A 17002-nucleotide genomic window follows, 5' to 3' on the forward strand; every position below is an offset into this window, starting at 1 on the left:
CACCCAGGATCAGCAAACCCAGCGATTCATGAGCCCCCGAGAGGGCAGACTGCGCTGTGTCTGTTGTGGACACTGGCGATTCTTCCAGCGGGGACTCAGCACAGGAAATGCCATGAGAACAGCCCACAGGTGAGCCCTGCATGCCCAAAGACTGAAAGAGGGGAGTCCTGGGGCACAGAAGGCCCCACTGCTGGTATCGCCTCACCACCTAAGGGGTGGTGGTGACTCCCTCTCCCTGCCAGGTCTCAGGACGGCAGGCAGGGCTGTGCTAGCCCCTTGTGCTGACTCGTTCACAGTGGCAGCAGTAACTGTGCACATGTGTACGAGGAAGGGGCAGTCAGGAGGGACGCAGGAGGGACGCAGGAGGAAGTAGTGGAGGGCAGAGGTGCAGGGAGCTCCCTGTGCTGCTTTTTTCTAAACAAGTCATGCTAGAATTAAAAGTTTATAAAATAGCTAATGATCATGATGTTATAATACTGTATGAAGCAGGCACACACGAGTCTACATTGACAGAACCAAAAGTTGACTTAACAGATACTCAGGACCAGATGGAGATTTCCCAGAACAAAGCCTCAGAGTGTCAGGTCATGGTCCTCTGCAGGTAGAGGCTGCACGGCATCATCTTGCCATGGAATTGGGGTGGGGCCATCTACAGTGGCCATCCCAAGTGGTCAAAGTCAACTCAGTGAGGTTTACAGTGTGTGTCAAAGCAGGTAAAGGAGTTGCTACCGCTCCCAAACCCATATCAGCCTACCCCAGGGAAGACAAAAGCCAGGCCCCATGGAGGGGTCTCCACTGACTCTGAGCAGCACATCAAACTATCAAGGCTTCAAAGCCAAGGAGAGACAAAAAGTGCCAGCCTGGAGCCACTGAAATGTGGTGACTAAATGTCACCTGGGGTCCTGGGTCAGCAAAAGCCAACAAAGAAAAATTTAAGGGAAACAGAGGAAATATGAATCGTGTGGGCATCAGTTAATTAGAAATGTGGCGAAGGTAGCGTATGAGTGTGAGGACTAACCACAAGGGATCTGGTGTTGAAATGTGGGAGCCAGATATATTTTCATAATATTCCTGTAGATCTCAACAGCTCTACAATAGAAAACCCATTCCTGACCATCAGCATCCTGTTGCTGTGCCCCACCCCCATGTACTCCTCATGCACCACCCTCTCAAAGGACTGCGCCCTAAGCCACAGGCTCTACTTGGCTTCGGGCCCCTTGCGAGGCCCCCACGGCGAGTCTGCCGGCCCCTCTCTGCCTGTGCTAGGGTCTTCATTGGTCCATTTCAACAGCTGCCTCCCTGGAAGCCATCCACTTGATGAGGAGGGCACAGCTAGCAAAGTGACAAGCCATAGGCTGGTCCTGACAGGCACTGCCTGCTCTGGGAGCTACCGTGGGACGGACAAGCGGTCACGATCAGGGCCTCAGTGAGTGCCGAAGCTGGGCTGTGGCCACAGCAGCTGGAACTCGCTGAGCTGGACAGCCACATGTGTCCGGTGGAGCTGGGCCTCTTGTGCCAAGTTTCCCTGCTCTTGGCATGAGTCCAAGGCTAAGCGTTTGTGAATTGTCACCAAAGGGCTGAGGGAGAGCTACAAACCCAGAAAAAAACAGCAAGGCCCCCATTTAATGATTTAACACTGCCGTTTCTACACGGCATCTGGGATGGGATGGCTTCTGGGTGTCCTTGGCCTGGCTGCTTCTGCTGCTGTCCATACCCAGCGAAGGAGCTTGTGTCTCTCTGTGCATTGCATGATTTAATCTTATCCTGCTGGCACTCAAAAAACGTGCTGAGCAATATCGCCCCCCCCCCAACAGTCCCCCTTTCCACGTGGGTGCTTCCCCCTTTTACAACAATCCCTCTGGTTTTTCCTTGGGATAATTTATATCAATTTGGGATACATTTCACATGGCTGTGCCTGATACCCCGTGGAATTTCATGGTGGGAGTGTTAGTGTCCATGGATCAGGGGAAGCATCTGGTAATCACCATGAGAGCCACAAGCAGCAACCATTTTGAGGAAGAACCTTAGTGACCGCCTCCTCCAATCCCCTCCTCTACTGGGCAAGTGAAAGAATTCAGAAGCCCGGAGGCCACAGAGCAAAGCCAGGGCCACAGAGTGAGTCTACCCCATACCATATCGTGCAAGCTAAACACCAGTTTGCCCCACACCCACCAAGCTGCCTCCCCCTTGCTGGGACCCATTTGCTAGCCCTGGGGCAGGGTAGAGCTGGCACCGTGACAGATGCCACACACAGTCTCAGAGCTTTTAGGGGACACATTCCCCAGAGCTTAGAGCCTGCCTAATTGCCACCTCGATCTGCAGACATAGGAATGGAATTTTAACATGCAGTGCAGTGAGTGACACCAATCAAAGTGATTGATACACAATGGCAGAACCCAGAAATGCATCCAAGTGCCAAGAGAGGCAGGGTGACAGGGCTGGGGGTGGGGTGCATGACAGGGCAGGGCAGGGTGACAAGAGACAAGCTGTCTATACCAGGAAGGAGGGTACGTGTGAGACCCTCCCCCATGGCCTTCAGAGGGGATGGGACGTTCCTGTCCTACTTGGATAGAGATTGCTGAGCCAAGGCCTGGGGAGGTCTTCCAACCGGACCCTCTGCCTTGCCCCAGTTCATGGGCTGGCTGTGGCCCACTGGGGTCTGACAGAAGCTGGGCCTGCCCTGGTGGCAGTGGCCTGTGACAAACACCCAGGGAAGGAAGGGCTGCTGACCTCCCACCTGCTTGTCCTCTTTGCCTGGATCTGTGGTGTCTCAGCAGCTGCACCGTGTGCACAAGGAAGGCCATTGTTCCCCGCTTCAGCATGGCAGGAGATGAGTCCCCAGAAAAAATAAATAACCAGCACTTTGCCAGGGGCCAAGTGACCCAGTGAGGGTGGGTGGGTGGCTGGCCACTCTTGCCCAGTGTACCAAATTCTTATGCCGTGGCCAGAGGGGATGGCACCTTCCACAGGAGACAGACAGCTACAACTGTGGACAAGTACAACCCTGTGCAATTGCATTCCGAACAGCCCCCTCCTGCTGCCTGTGCCTGTGAGCCAAGGCCTCTCTACAGGGGCAGCTAGGGAGGGTCTTGCCTACTGTCCAGGTCTCTGCAGACAGTTCTGCGCTTGCCTAGTACACGCTTTGGGTAATAGGGGCACAATCTCAACAGTGTCCTATCAGGCAGCTGTCAGGAGAGCCCTTGAGGGGTCCTGAGTGACAGCGCTGTGTGGACTGCTTTTATGTGGTGCCACACAGCTGGTTCTAGAACCTTCGCTTCAGTGTCTGCCTCTCATTTCCAGTCACACAGTTGAGCACTGAACCAGTTGTACCTAGGAAGCTGTACATATGGAATGGTGCCATACAACTTCTCAAAACAGCTTAGAGAAGCTCTCCATTCAGAGCTGTTTTTGGGGGGTACAGGCAAAAGGCTTGGGTGGCTCCAGCAATCATCCTCACAGATGAGATCAGATGCATCAGGGTATGCTCCTAAGAGGGAGTGAATGTCTCATGTGCTTACTGGGAGCATACACGAAGCCCTAGGTAAGATCTCCAGCACGGCATCCATAGACTGAGCATCAATGTACATACTTGTAATTCTAGTACTCTGGAGATAGCGGCAGGAGGATTAGGAATTCAAGGTCATCCTCAGCTACAGTGTGGGTTTAGGCCAGTTTGGACAACTTAGTGTATGTAATCCTGTTTCAAGAATAAGAGTCAGGTGAAGCTGGGTGGTGGTGGCGCACACCTTTAATCCCAGCACTCAGGAGGCAGAGGCAGGCAGATCTCTGAGTTTGAGGCCAGCCTGGGCTACAGAGGGAGTTCTAAGACAGCCAGGACTGCACAGAGAAACCCTGTCTCTAAAAACCAACAAAGGGAGTGGTTAGAAGAGAGGGAGAAGGAACAATGGGGTGGTGGAAACAAGAATAAGAACGAGAGAGGGAGAGAGAGGGGGAAAACTACAGCGATTTCAACCCAAACTTCCCAGAAACATGTGGAAATGGCCTAGCTGAAGAGTGGGGAAAGAAGGGTGTGTTATCACCGGGGTGATGAGAGGCCAGGCAATCTGGCCACATCTCCATGCTGTGTCTGAGGAAACGCTCAGGGTGTGCCAGCCTCACTTTCCTGCATGCTGTTCCCAGCGATCACTGGGGCTTCCCAGAGCCAGCTCTGCAGCCTTCCTACCTTCCTTCCAGCCTGGGTGAGGAGGAGCACACTGCTGTGGACTCACAGGGAGGATGTGGTTCCCCTGAACTAAGTTTCTAAGTGCAAACACTAACGACACGAGGAAATGGAAGCAGAGACCATGTGGTTCTCCACCCAAGGCCACCAGAACCAGGAGCTCCATCTGGGCGTCTCCCTCATGCTATCCACGAGGCTCAGGTGTCTACAGAGACCGGACACAACCAGGAGAAAACAGATGTAAGGCAGAGCCAATAAGGCAGAAGATTCTAGACACCAGAGACTGTAGGTGGGCGGAGAAGCAGAGACAGAGGGACCTATCTGGGCCCTACTCCTTAGCTAAGCTCTACATTACTTGATCTTGGACAAAACCAATGGACGGTGCTCGCTCCTCTGTTCACTGGCATCAAAGAAGAAAGACATCAGACACCCACCAGATTCCTCAGCTGGGCCTCAGCTGGACAAATGCTGGAAAAAAGGGACACAAGGAGCCAGCAAGAGGAGGTCAGGCAGCTTTATACTGGACAGCTGCGCCAACAGGGAGGCTGTCAGGCCGAGTGGCTCAGGGATGTGGTGTCCTCAGCCCAACAGAGGCCTAGAAGCTAAGCTAGAGAGTTTGACACTAAAGGCAACCAGGAAGACAGACAGCTTGAGGTGAAGGATAAGGGGAGGTGGGATCTCAGGACCACCAACTTGATGAACATGCCTGGTAGGTGAGAGGCAGATATCACTTGGCAGGATGCAAGGCTGGGGCCGAGCAAGGGCGGAGCACAGTCGAGTCACGCTGGGGGCCCAACGGTCTGGGAGGGGATCCGAGGACTGGTGTGATGGGATAGGAGATTTAGGAGCTAGGAGCAAGTAGAAACTTTTGGAAGGCTCTGTTGGTGGGGTGCTAGCTCGTCAAGTGGGAAAGCTCACCCCAAAGGCTGTCTCTTGCTCCCAATCACCATGAGCAGCACAGGAGTCATGCCATGGTATGGTACCAGGTGTAATTCCTGTCAGGGAACCAGGGACAGTCAGGACACAGATGCACTCAGTCATGTACGGAATAAAGGCCCAGGGGTGATCTGGACCAGGCCAGGGGCTAGACAAGGGCGGTGGGAATCATACAACGTGAAGCATGGTGAAATATCACCTGGAGCTAGCTACTCGTGTCAAAGGCCAAGCTCGCTCCCTAGATAAGAAGCGAGACCTGAAGCATCTCAGAGGGACGCCTCCCTGAGATGGCCACTCTAGGAAGAAGACAGCAGTCAGGCTGCATGAGCTAGTTAGAACGACTTCAGATAGTCAGAAAGAGTAATTAAATATAGCGCAGATGGATCCTTCAAAAGTGACAGCAGCATCCACGTGAGGAATAGGAAATCCATTAGCTCCTTCGTTAAAAACAGGGAGAAGGGGGCAAAGCGCTCCCTCCTGACTGGCTGTCACTCCAGCAGTGAGCCGCCCGCCCTCTGCCACCCCAGGGGCTTCTAATGATGGCCCTGGAGGGAGCCCGTAGCTTTTAAAAGTTTCCTTAATTTTCATAGGTTATATTTTAGGAGAAGTTATGAGCTAGCATAGCAAAATTTTGCTTTGCTCTCCTGCTAGCATGGAAGGAAGGGGTGCGGGTAACAGAAACTCCATGGGCCACATGGTGCCCACCAGTGCATAACACAGCCTGGGGCCTGCATCAGCCCAAGCAGTGACATCATGGGGGAGGTTACCCCTAGTTCCCAAAGAGCTGCAAGCCCCACTCTGTCTCTGACCTCAGAGTCTGAGTCCTCCGCCGTCTCCAACCGTGATGGGGAAATCTGCTGGGTCCCCGGACTGCAACACCCCTGCCTCCCTATGCCACCAGGCAGCCACAGGTCACAGAGAGGCAGCAGTGTTCTGTTAGACTACCAGAGATCTCGGGACTCATGCTGCCACACTTTCCGAGTTCTCCTAAATTCGGATCTGTGGTTTTATTACACACACTGCTCTGCAAAGTCACTTCTGAGGACTTAGGTTTGTCTTTCCCATCTGTGGTAGAGACTCCACACAAGGTTTAGAGTTTGTTTGAGGTTTGTTTTTCGGCGGGGTCTTTCTTGTTGTGCAGCTCAGGCTGACCTGGAACTTACTATGTATTCCAGACTGACCTCCAATTCACAGTGAGCCCACTGGCTCAGCTGAGGGTTGGGACCGCAGACATGCAGGTCCAGGGCAGCCCGAGTGGGGGGTGCTGGAAAACACTGTAAAGCAGAGCTGAGGCCGCCCGAGCAGTCCTGCAGCCAGCAGGCTTGGGGTACGTGTGCAGCGGTTTCTGTCCCGGGCAGCCAGAGCCCCCATCAGCTGCTGCCCTGCACATATGTGTGTCATCACCATCTTACAGAGACCCCCAAATAACGGCTGACACACAGCCTCGAGGCCATCTTTAGAGCAGGTGTCCCATTGAGATGTCCCTTCTCAGAACATTCCCCACTCATCTTAGTACACTCCAAGCTGCCCTTGGGGGTGCTGAGAGGAACTTAATGCAGAGCTGATCCCATAGGAAAGGCACACTGTTGTGTGTGGTCTCTCGCTTCACTCCCCGCCCCCTCCTCCTCCTCCTCCCCCTCTGGAACCAGCTGGGCATCTGCAGCTCTACACAGGAATCCACACACAGACACAAACACAGGGCTGTCGGTGCTGCTAGCCACACTGCTTCCTGTGTTGAGCATCTCACAAGCAGCAAGGTACAATCTAACTCACCAAAGGCGGAGCAAGCCATGAGCGGAGTGTAGAGACCAAGCCCTGGAGGACAGACCTGGAGGTAGAGACCAGATCCGAAGAGGGAGGGCATTTTCTAGTGAGCAGATATTTCTCAAAGCGCTGGCTGCCGGCTCCAGGTTGTAAGCAATCATGAAAGCCCAGGTGTGGTGCCTCATGCCATTCATGCTAGCACTTAGGAGGTTGAGGCAGGAGAACTACCCTAGTAAGTTCAACGTCAAAGGGCCACAGACTGGGACCTGTCTTAAAAAGCAAATTATACAAAAGAAATGGACTTACTGGCAACGACATGCCCCAGCTGCGAAGTTTGGAAGATTGCTAATACACATTTTAAGGATGTCCTTGGGCACTCGGAGAAACAGGAAGTGACCTCCATAACCCACATGCCCTCATGGTGACCCTAGCAGCAACCCAGGTCCCAGGTGCTTGTTAATGTTCGGTTGCTAGGACAACCAGACTTCCCCAGCCACCGGGTGTCCCCCACTGCTTAGATCTCTGCAGGTGTCGCCAGCTAGCCTGGAAACGGGATCCACAGAAGTGACCTCTGCAGCTTTATTGCCTCTGGATAAATACAAATATGCTTCCCCTCAACGGAAATTAGACTTAGCCAGATTTTTTTCGGATTAATATATTCCAAATATTTAACGTATAGATAGCATGCTGAAGGGCACACATTTTCCCGGGCTTTCTCTCGTTTCCTGTGTGTGGAAATGAACTACAGACTGCCCGACCTCAAAGCCACAGACCAGGATCCTGAGGAAGTGTCAGACACCATGGCCCCATGGCTCTGTTTGCAGTGCTTGGGTTTGGTGAGGCATGGCCAAAGGAGCCACTGGCCAGATGGGTCTCTGGGATCTAAAAATGTGGCTCATGTGACTGAAGGAGAAAGTTAAAAGTTTTTAAACTTCAGCTCAACTGAATTTAAGTTTAAGTGGCTATGTGGGGTGGGGGTCCCCATGGTTCACCGGCTTGGACCCCAACTCCCAGCCTGTCTCAGGGGCAGTACCCGCTTAGGTATGTGTGGTATGGCTCTCAGTGCAGAAGCAAGGCTGCACAAACTTGCCCACCTCTACCCTGGGTGGCCTGGCTGCATACAAAGCCCACCAACTGCCCGAACCCTAGCCCTACACCTCTCAGGGGCTTCCAAGATTGCTGCAGCTCAGTGACATTAATGCCCCCATATGGATCACCAGCCCAATGCTGAAGAAGTGGGATGTCTCCTCACACTTTTTAAGGAGTGGGCCAGAAGACACATACCACTGCCATATTCCCATGTCAGAGGACAGAGCAGTCCTGGGGGTCCTCAGGGAACCCAGGATGGGCACTGCTCCTCCCCCTCACCCAGACATCTGCATGTGGTGCCTCCAGCCCTCCCTCAAGCCTACAGTGACGCTGGCACTGGTGTTAGGGCCGGGAGTCTGAAGAGGACAACCCGACCCACAGATCCAGTGTGCACATGGAACACGTGACCAGTCTAGCGCACTCTGAGGAGTCACACCTGGACGGGGTGGGGGCGAACTGCAGCCATACATTAGGGCTCCATGGCACTGCCTCACTCAGAGTTTGACAGCCTGAGGCATCTCATTCTTAATGCCGTCAGGAGAAAGATCCAGAAATGCTTTCTTATGGAGGACTAGTCAAGGATCCCTTTTTGGGGGGAAAGGTGAGCGGTTTGAGACAGGGTTTCTCTGTGTAGCTCTGACTGTCCTGGAACTTACTCTGTAGACCAGGTTGGCTCTGAACTCAGAGATCCACCTGCCTCTGCCTCCCAAAGCACTGGGATTAAAGGCATGTGCCACCATTCCCAACTAAGGATCATATTTAAGCTAAATCAGGTGACATATAATTCTCACAGAAAAATGGCCCAGGCAGGAAGTGACCAGCGCCCATGATCATCCTTCCTATACCTGCTCCAGGGTCTCCTTTCTTCTCTGGAGCCTAATCCTACCTCACACGTCTGCTCCAACACCACCCCCTCCAGCCACCTTCTCAGCCATCACAGGAGGGCGGGAGGCACTTCAGAGGTCAGGCAGAGAAATAAGAGCAGGGTCCATCCTGTGTCCAAGAGCCCACGGGGCTGTCCTGGCCTCTCACACGGGTATGCAGTGGTAGTAGTGTGCATGCTCTTTGTTCACTTTCCTGGTAGGCTGATCCCTCCTTGTTTCAACTGAGCACCGTGATTGGATTAGGAGATTAGTAAAGTACACCCTGGTATTGATGGAGAGGAGCAGCAGGCAGGCAGGGCAGCACTGAGGAAGACCCCCGAGTGTGAGGAGCTCCATCCATTAGAGGCTAGGGCCCCGACAGTAAAAAGCGTAGGCTCACTCCCCTTCTCTGTCTCTCCTCCTCTCTGCCCTGAGATGAGCCACCTTGCTGTATCACATGCTCCCTGCTACAGTGCTCAGCGTTATCACGCACAGGCACAGGATCATCAGAGCCCAGTGACCATGGACTGAGCCCTCTGAGGTGGGGAGATTTTCAGGGGGGACAAGGCAGAGGAACATCATCTGCAGAGCAGCCACCTACCTAAGTTAGGCAGGGAAGTGTCCTTCCCTGTCACAGATGGACCCCAAAGGCACTTGGTATAAAACAGACTTCACTCTTTAGACAACATGGCACCTCTTGCATCATGAGCATGGCCACTGCCCCTGAGCTCACCAGGCCACTACCTGCATTGGAAGCTCAAACGAAGACTCCATTTCTCCAGGGCTATCAGTTAAGCCCCTGCTTAACCCAGATCCCACATCACAGATGAGGACCTGCTTACATTTCCATTCATCCCATCATCCTCACACCTGTCCATGGGGTCCACACCAGCCAGGAAAATCTCCGAACAAGCTGACAGAGCCATGGCGGGGGCGAGGGGGGGGGTGCTAAGCATTTTCCTGACATCCTCTGCACCCACTTCCTGAAGACCCACCCTCACCCCCATCCCCAATACCGCCAATAGAAACACAGAAAATAGCCCAGCTACGCGGCTGTCAGATGGGCAAGTCCTGGAGTGGGTGGCTCTGCACACTGCCCTAAGGCAGTGGGCTTCCCTGCCAGTAGGAACTCTAGCTATCCAGTCAGTGTTGGGTGATGGCCAGGGGGGCTGATGTGCAGTCAAGGTCCCAGGCCTGTGCCTCTGAAGTCTCCTTGCCTATAAACTCAGGGATGGTTCCTCAAATCTTGGACCCCATTTCAGGGAGACAAGCTGCAGGGCTCATGCAATCATAATTCCCAAACCACTGGCCATGCCATCTTTCAGGGAGGGTCACAGCCTCAATTGCTTTGGCCATGCCTGCCACCCCAGGCTACCAGTCAACAATCCCTGAAGCCAATGTGAGAGACTTAGTCCCTTGAGTTTGTTGGCCTAAACCTCTCCAGCAAACTGCTGTTTGTTTGGTTTCGTTTTTCTGTGCATTTGTGCATCTGTGCATGCCCGTGTGCACACAGGGCTGTGAGAGCCAGAGATCAACCTTGGGTATCATTCCTCAGTCAACATCCACCTTTGATTTGGTGGGAGAGTCTCTCACTGAGTGCTGGGGCTTGACAAGTAGATTAGTCTGGCTGGATTACAAATGAGTGCTACCATGCCTGGCTTTTTATGGGCTCTAGAGACCAGATTCTGTCTTCATGCTTGCAAGGTAAACATTCTACCAACCGGGCTGCCACCCTAACCCCCAATCGCTGGGTGTTTACAGAAGCTTCTGTAGTTTGGGCTGTAAAACGCTCTGGCAGAGGAGACCCATCACTGATGTCAGGCCCTTTCACCTGTGAGTCAGGTCAGTCTAGACACATTACCTGCATTCTACCTGTGTTTATCAGATACTGTTGGCTTGAAACCCGTTTCTCTGCTACATTTCACACTCAGCTTCTGCACAAATGTACAAATGTAACACGAATTGCTAAATGGTCTTATTAATAAAAATCATGGAGCCAGATATTGGGGTTAAAGCTGAGAGATCAGAGGAATAGGATAAGCCACAGCCAACCTCACCTCACCGACACCTCAGTCTCCAAAGAGACCTGCTTCCTGTATAACCACACCTATAAGCCTTTCTGTTCTGCCATCTCACTTCCTCTCTCCACCCAGCTACATCACTTCCTCTTCCTGTCCAGGTCTGTCACTTCCCGTCTGTCTGTACAGACCTCCAGACCTTTATGGTTAGTGCTTGGATTAAAGGTATGTACCACCATGCCTGGCTCTGTTCCCAGTGTGGCCTTGAACTCACAGAGATCCAGACGGATCTCTGCCTTCCAAGCGATAGGATTAAAGGTGTGTGCTACTATTGACTGACCTCTATGTTTACTATAGTGGCTGGCTTTCTCCTCTGACCCTCAGATAAACTTTATTGGCGTACACAGACAAAATATCACCACATACAATGAGAAGCTAAAACTAACTCTGTGGCAGCCCCGATGTGGCAGGGTAGGTTCAAGTTCACAGTACTGACAATGAAGCATCCAGTGCCCCTCAGCCTCACCCCAGACTCGAGGGCTGACAGCATACAGATCGTCCCCACCACTGGCACAGGCCAGTTTCCTTCCAGCCCCTGACTGATGACACAACCTGTCCTCTCTCACTATAGCTGTCTTGAGGACACAGAGAGGGGCCCAGGGCAGGAAGCATTCCCTCAGCTGTCACCCCAAGAGTCCTCAGTGCCACACCCATAGTTCACTCCTCTTCCTTGTGTGGGTTTGCTAACCTCCATTTCCTAGCTCTGCCCAACCAAGAGGCTAGAGCAGCAAGCACACCCAGCACCATATCCTAGAGGCGTTTCCAGAGGGGGACCAAGGCCCTGAGCAAAGCTTGATACAAAGGCATGCCTGCAGCACCTGATTGTACCGTAGTACGGGAGAAGCCTCATGGACGGGCCATTGATGGCACTGGGACCAGCCGGAAGACCATGGATGTGAGGCACAGGGATGTGGGGTGATCATGTGAGAGAAGAAAATAAACCTCCACTGTGATGCATAAACATTGGGGGAAAGGGGGACAGTTCTTCCTCAGAGGGGTTCCACAGAACGACTATCTGTGGAGGAGAGGGGAGCAGGACTCACCTCGGCAGGTAAGATGGTGACCTGCAGGAGCCACCCTAAATCCTCCACAATGCTGTGTGGCTTCGACTCATATAAACTATGTGACAAGTGGGGTGCAGACCCCCCAGCACTAAGGGACTGACTCGGGTATCTATCTGCTTCCTTTGGGGATCTGTAACTGGACAGAGGGGCACTTGGCAGACATGTCTTAACAAGGTAACACCAGGAAAGTGACAGGGAAGCCCTCCCTATGGGGGCAATCCTCCCTGAAACCATTGTTCAGTTTCTCCACTAAGAAGCAATGGGACAGAGCAAATCTTAGGCACACTCTGCAGAGCGTGCCACCAGGAATGCTCTGCACAGTCACCGATGTGGGAAGTCAACAAAAGTCTGGGGGAAAAGCCTAAAGGGTAAAGGAGACGGAGGCTGTTGTTGTGGGATCTCTGGATGGGCCCTGGGTGTTGGTGGGAGCTTGAGAAGTCCTTTAGTGGTTTGTAGCCTGCCCTCTGGACCTGAGTTGCTCCCTGTGAGTCACTCAGTGGCACCAAGGGGAGGGTGGGGCTCTCTCCTCTTTCCGCAGTTCCTTGAAGCGTGGCGCAACTGCAAGTTCACCTTCTAAGGTGCTGCCGGCACTGTCTCTCCAAGGGCAAAGCTGGTGTCACAGTACTGGTGTTGGCTCTGCTGGCTGCTTAGCTGGGACACAGCGGACCGCAGCTCTAGCCTAGGAAGACAGGTGCCCGCAGACTTGAGAGCAACTTGGGAAGAAGGTGGGCCTCAGCATGGAAGCCTTCTGGCCCCTGGCTGCCGGACAGGTCTGCCATGTAACCAGCAGAGGCCACAGCTCCCATAGTGGGTGCTACTCGATAGATAAGGGGGTGTGCTGCATTGCCGCTACAGCCTGGAAGAGGACAGGAATCTCCAGTAGTGAGTGTGCATTGTTTAAAGTTAACCTTACAGCTGAAGTGACCAGAGAAATCGGTATGGCAGCCCCTACAAGGGTCACACAGGAGACGGAACCATGCCTACACACACACAATGTACCCCTGGCCCACGCGCCTTTAGCCACAGAAGGGAGTTCTGGATCTGCCTATTTGGCCCTGCAGTTACCACATGACCAGGCAAGTGTGGCAGGCCCCAGGTCACTGTCCTCAGGCTGGCCCTTGTGTCTCTGTGGCAAAGGCATTGATGAGATCCCAGCATGCAACAGGCTCAATATCAGCGTTCTGACTTAGTGTAAAGATGTGGGCATGGTGACCTCTGTGGTGTGTCACAGGGAAGTGATCCCAAGAGACATGCAGGGCCCCTGTGGCCCTATGGTTGCCTACGGCACGCTGTCCACTTCAGCCCACAGTCACCCATGGTCACATGTCACAGCCAGGGAGCAGATTCACACCTACCAGAGAGCAGTTGCTCCTCACGGTAGTTTCTGCTCGTCATCTTGGATTTGGCCATTAGTGGGTTGAACCACTTACTGTGGGCATCCACTCAATCAGCTGACAGAGCTGAGAGGTAGCCAGACCTCCAGGCTGTGGCCTGTCCCTGAGGCCAGTGGCCCTGATAGTGGTACACACTTCTTTGCACACTTCTCGGGAGCTCCAGGTCCCCTCTTCCACTAGTCAGTACTTCTGGCTTGGGAACATTTTGTTGAAAAACTGGAGAAAACAGCTGATCCAGTGTCTTCATAAGCCACACTGACCCTGCCAAGGGAACGCCTGGGCTGTAGTGCCCTGGAGAAGGCAGAAACTTCTTTCTAGTTGAAAATACAAGCGGGTGCCCCCTTCTTTGGCACAGGGCTCTTGCCGTAGGGATGGTGGGAACTGGGCAGTGCCCAGCCTCAAGGGGCTGAGAGTGGTCGGAAGAGAGGCAGGTACAGAGAAACACACAGACTCACAGACAGGTCCACTTCCCAAGCTGGAAGACATGAAGCCAGCTAGTGGGTTGGGGAACACTTCCTTGGCAGTCCTCAGCACGGAGGGGAGGAGCGGACAGCCAATACAGAAAGCATGAAGTGTTCACAGATAGCACATGAACTTCACCACTGGGGGACGGCGAGATGGCTCAGGGGTAAAAGCACTTGTGTGCAAGCCTGACAGTCTGAAAACAATCCCCAGAAAATTGTCCTCTTACTTTCACATGTGCACCGTGGCTACACCCGCACTACACACACTCATCACACACTCAACATGCACATATGGTAGCAATGATAATAAAGCACACCTCTGACTCCTCCTCACAGTCAGCTTATGAATGCCCTAGAGATGCTCATCATGGCGAGGACCAAACAGAAAACCAGCCACAGTCTGCCTGCCATGGAGATACACACCTAAGAGGCGGCCGACGCCTGTAACACATATAGGGATCATACCTCGAAAGAAGCATAGTGTGCTGGACCAGAGGACAGGAACTGTCAAGAAGGGCCATTAGCAGTAGCCAAACAGCATCAGTGCCCATCTCCTCCCACAAATGCACACACAAGAGATGCCATTGTGACAGCACAGAGTACGGCTTCCTCTTTAAGAGTTTCTGTTTCAGAACATCAAAGCTTTCGCACCAGACACTGGCATGCAGACGGTAGCCGGGGCAGCCAGCAGAGTCTCTTCCTGTTCCTCACACTGGCAAAGGTCAGGCTTGCTGGCACTGCTCTTCCACAGCTAGCGAGGGGCCTGGGAGCCAGGAAGCACAGGGGACATGCACCAGGTGCTGGAGGTGCCAGGCCAGCTGGCAGTCTTGATGGTGTCTGAAGAGACCAAAGCACTTCTCTAGCCTCTCAGCTGCCTAGTGCAACTGGGATACAACGCTCGCATGGGGAAAGCTTAACAGGCAACATGCGTCCGGGATGGCCTGCCTTGCCTCAGACAAATAGTTGCAAGCTGGGTGAGGATCACACTGACCAGCTGCTTTCAGGTGTCTCCCTGTGAATGTGGTCATGCAAAGGGCTGACAGACAGTTCTTGTAGGAATCCTGTGTCAGGAAGGGAAGGAGGGTGCAGTGGGAAAGGCAGATGTTGATGTGGAGACTTGTTTTCAGCATGACAATCCCTGTGGATCGCAAGGATCTCTAGCACACAGTGAGGGGCAAATCAATTAGCGGGAGGGAACCTGGCGAAGACAGCTGACCTGCTGCACGATCTCCCAAACCAGATGTCTAAAATGCATCTGCTGCAAGTGATGCCAGACAGCCTGTAAAGAGAAACCTCCACAGGGTGGGAGAGAGAATGATAGACTATGCAATGTTTTCTATAAAATAAAAATATTAAGAGGAATTAAGCAGTTGCAGTAGAATAAGTTGGTGAGACAAGACCAGAGATGAAAAACTAAACCACAAAAGAAGGGCCAACTATCAACTCTGGGAAAAACTAAACGTGAACAGACTAAAAGTTACAGCTCACTATTTGGCACAGTAGTCAATATTTGCATAGACACAATAATGCACAGATTGACAAATCCATAACAATTATATATGCATCACTTTTTAGTCTTTGGGCTAAAATCAAGTGTAAAAATTATACCCGTGACGTAGTTATGCTAAGATGTTGAGAACAGTATTAGGAGCATATGTGAGGGATCTCTGTCACTCGAGACAGACAGTACACAACCAATATCTAAAAGTGACCCACCAAGTACAATCCATGTGTACACCTCATTAGAAACATGGATTCAAGGGCTGGCAAGATGGCCCAGTAGCTAACGGTGTTTGCTGTGCAAGCCTAGTGACCTGAATTTGGCCCCCAGCACACACATGTGACAGATGGTTTTAAATATCAACTTGCCACAGCCTAGACTTACCTGAGGAAAGAGCCTCAATTGAGGAATTGCCTAGAGCAGGTCACCCTGTGGGCATGTCTGTGGGGATTGTGCTGATGGTCAACTGATGTAGGAAAAACCAGCCCACTGTTGGTGGCACCATTCCCTAGGCAGGGGGCCTTGACCCTTCTCCTCAAAGAGTGAAGAAGCAAGTAAATCTGATTTCTAGGGGGAGGGGAAGGAGAGATGAAAGCCATAGACAGCATGGAAGCTTTTATTCGCTCTCTGTTCTTGATTGTGAATATGATGTGACAACTGCTTGTGCTCCTGCCTTGATTTCCCTGAAATAATGGATTGTAACCTGGAGCTATAAGCTGAATAAACCATTTCCTCTACTGGGATGCTTTGATCAGGATAGCTTATCACACTAACAGAAATGAAACCACAATATCATATAAAGGGAGGGAGGGAGGTAGATAGGTGGGAAGGAAGGAAGGAAGGAAGAAAGGAAGGAAGGAAGGAAGGAAAGAATGAGCTGATTCCATAAAGTTGTCCTCTGACCTTTCATGTGTGCTATAGTATATGTGTGTTCACACACACATCTCAAACACACACACACAGACAATTTTTTTTTTCTTTTTTTGTTTTCCAAGATACTGTTTCTCTGTATAGCCTTGGCTGTCTGGGAAGCTCTGTAGAGCAGGCACCCTAGAACTCACAAGAGATCCACCTTGCCTGCCTGCCTCCAGAGTGCTGAGATTAAAGGTGTGCACCACCACTGCCCTGCATAAATAATCATTTTTAAATGAGAAATACAGATGCAAATACCAGAATAAGTATTATCAGAGATAAAGGGATTTATCTGGAGAGCAGGATCTGGGGTGAGCAGAAGTAAAACAATATTGTAGTTCTGTTTAGAATAAATCATGCAATCCAAGCGCATGCTTTTTTTAACAATTAAAAGAATAATCTTTAGGTCATGGTCTAGCCAGAGTAGAAAGAATCCAGAAGCTGATAGGCAGAAAGAGATAACACCCCACACATGTAGCATTGTTGTCTATTTAGACGGCACTTGTCCGAAGAGGCATCAGTGCTGAAGGTTACAGAATCACAATGGCTGTCATCGGGGTGGACAGGGACACAGCTAGAGGGCAGTGGTCATCTGCGTGTGTACTGCTGTTATCAGAGAGGAGACGGAAAGTGAACGAATTAAGCTGTCAGCTGAAGACACTGGAGAGTGAGCCCTTTTCCTCCAGGAGAAGACAACCTATAGAAATCCGATGTGCTAGAATGCATCATCACTGAACACAACACCAGGGGCTAGGGC

General features: G+C 52.0%; 1 protein-coding gene across 1 annotated transcript in view; it reads right to left on the reverse strand.

Moving 5' to 3' along the window:
* Positions 1-17002, reverse strand: part of Lmf1 (lipase maturation factor 1) — an 85805-nt gene that overhangs the window by 48933 nt on the left and 19870 nt on the right. The gene's annotated exons all lie outside the window — the stretch shown is intronic.

The sequence above is a fragment of the Peromyscus eremicus genome, chromosome 8a (assembly GCF_949786415.1).
Source record: "Peromyscus eremicus chromosome 8a, PerEre_H2_v1, whole genome shotgun sequence".
Taxonomy (NCBI): Eukaryota; Metazoa; Chordata; class Mammalia; order Rodentia; family Cricetidae; genus Peromyscus; species Peromyscus eremicus.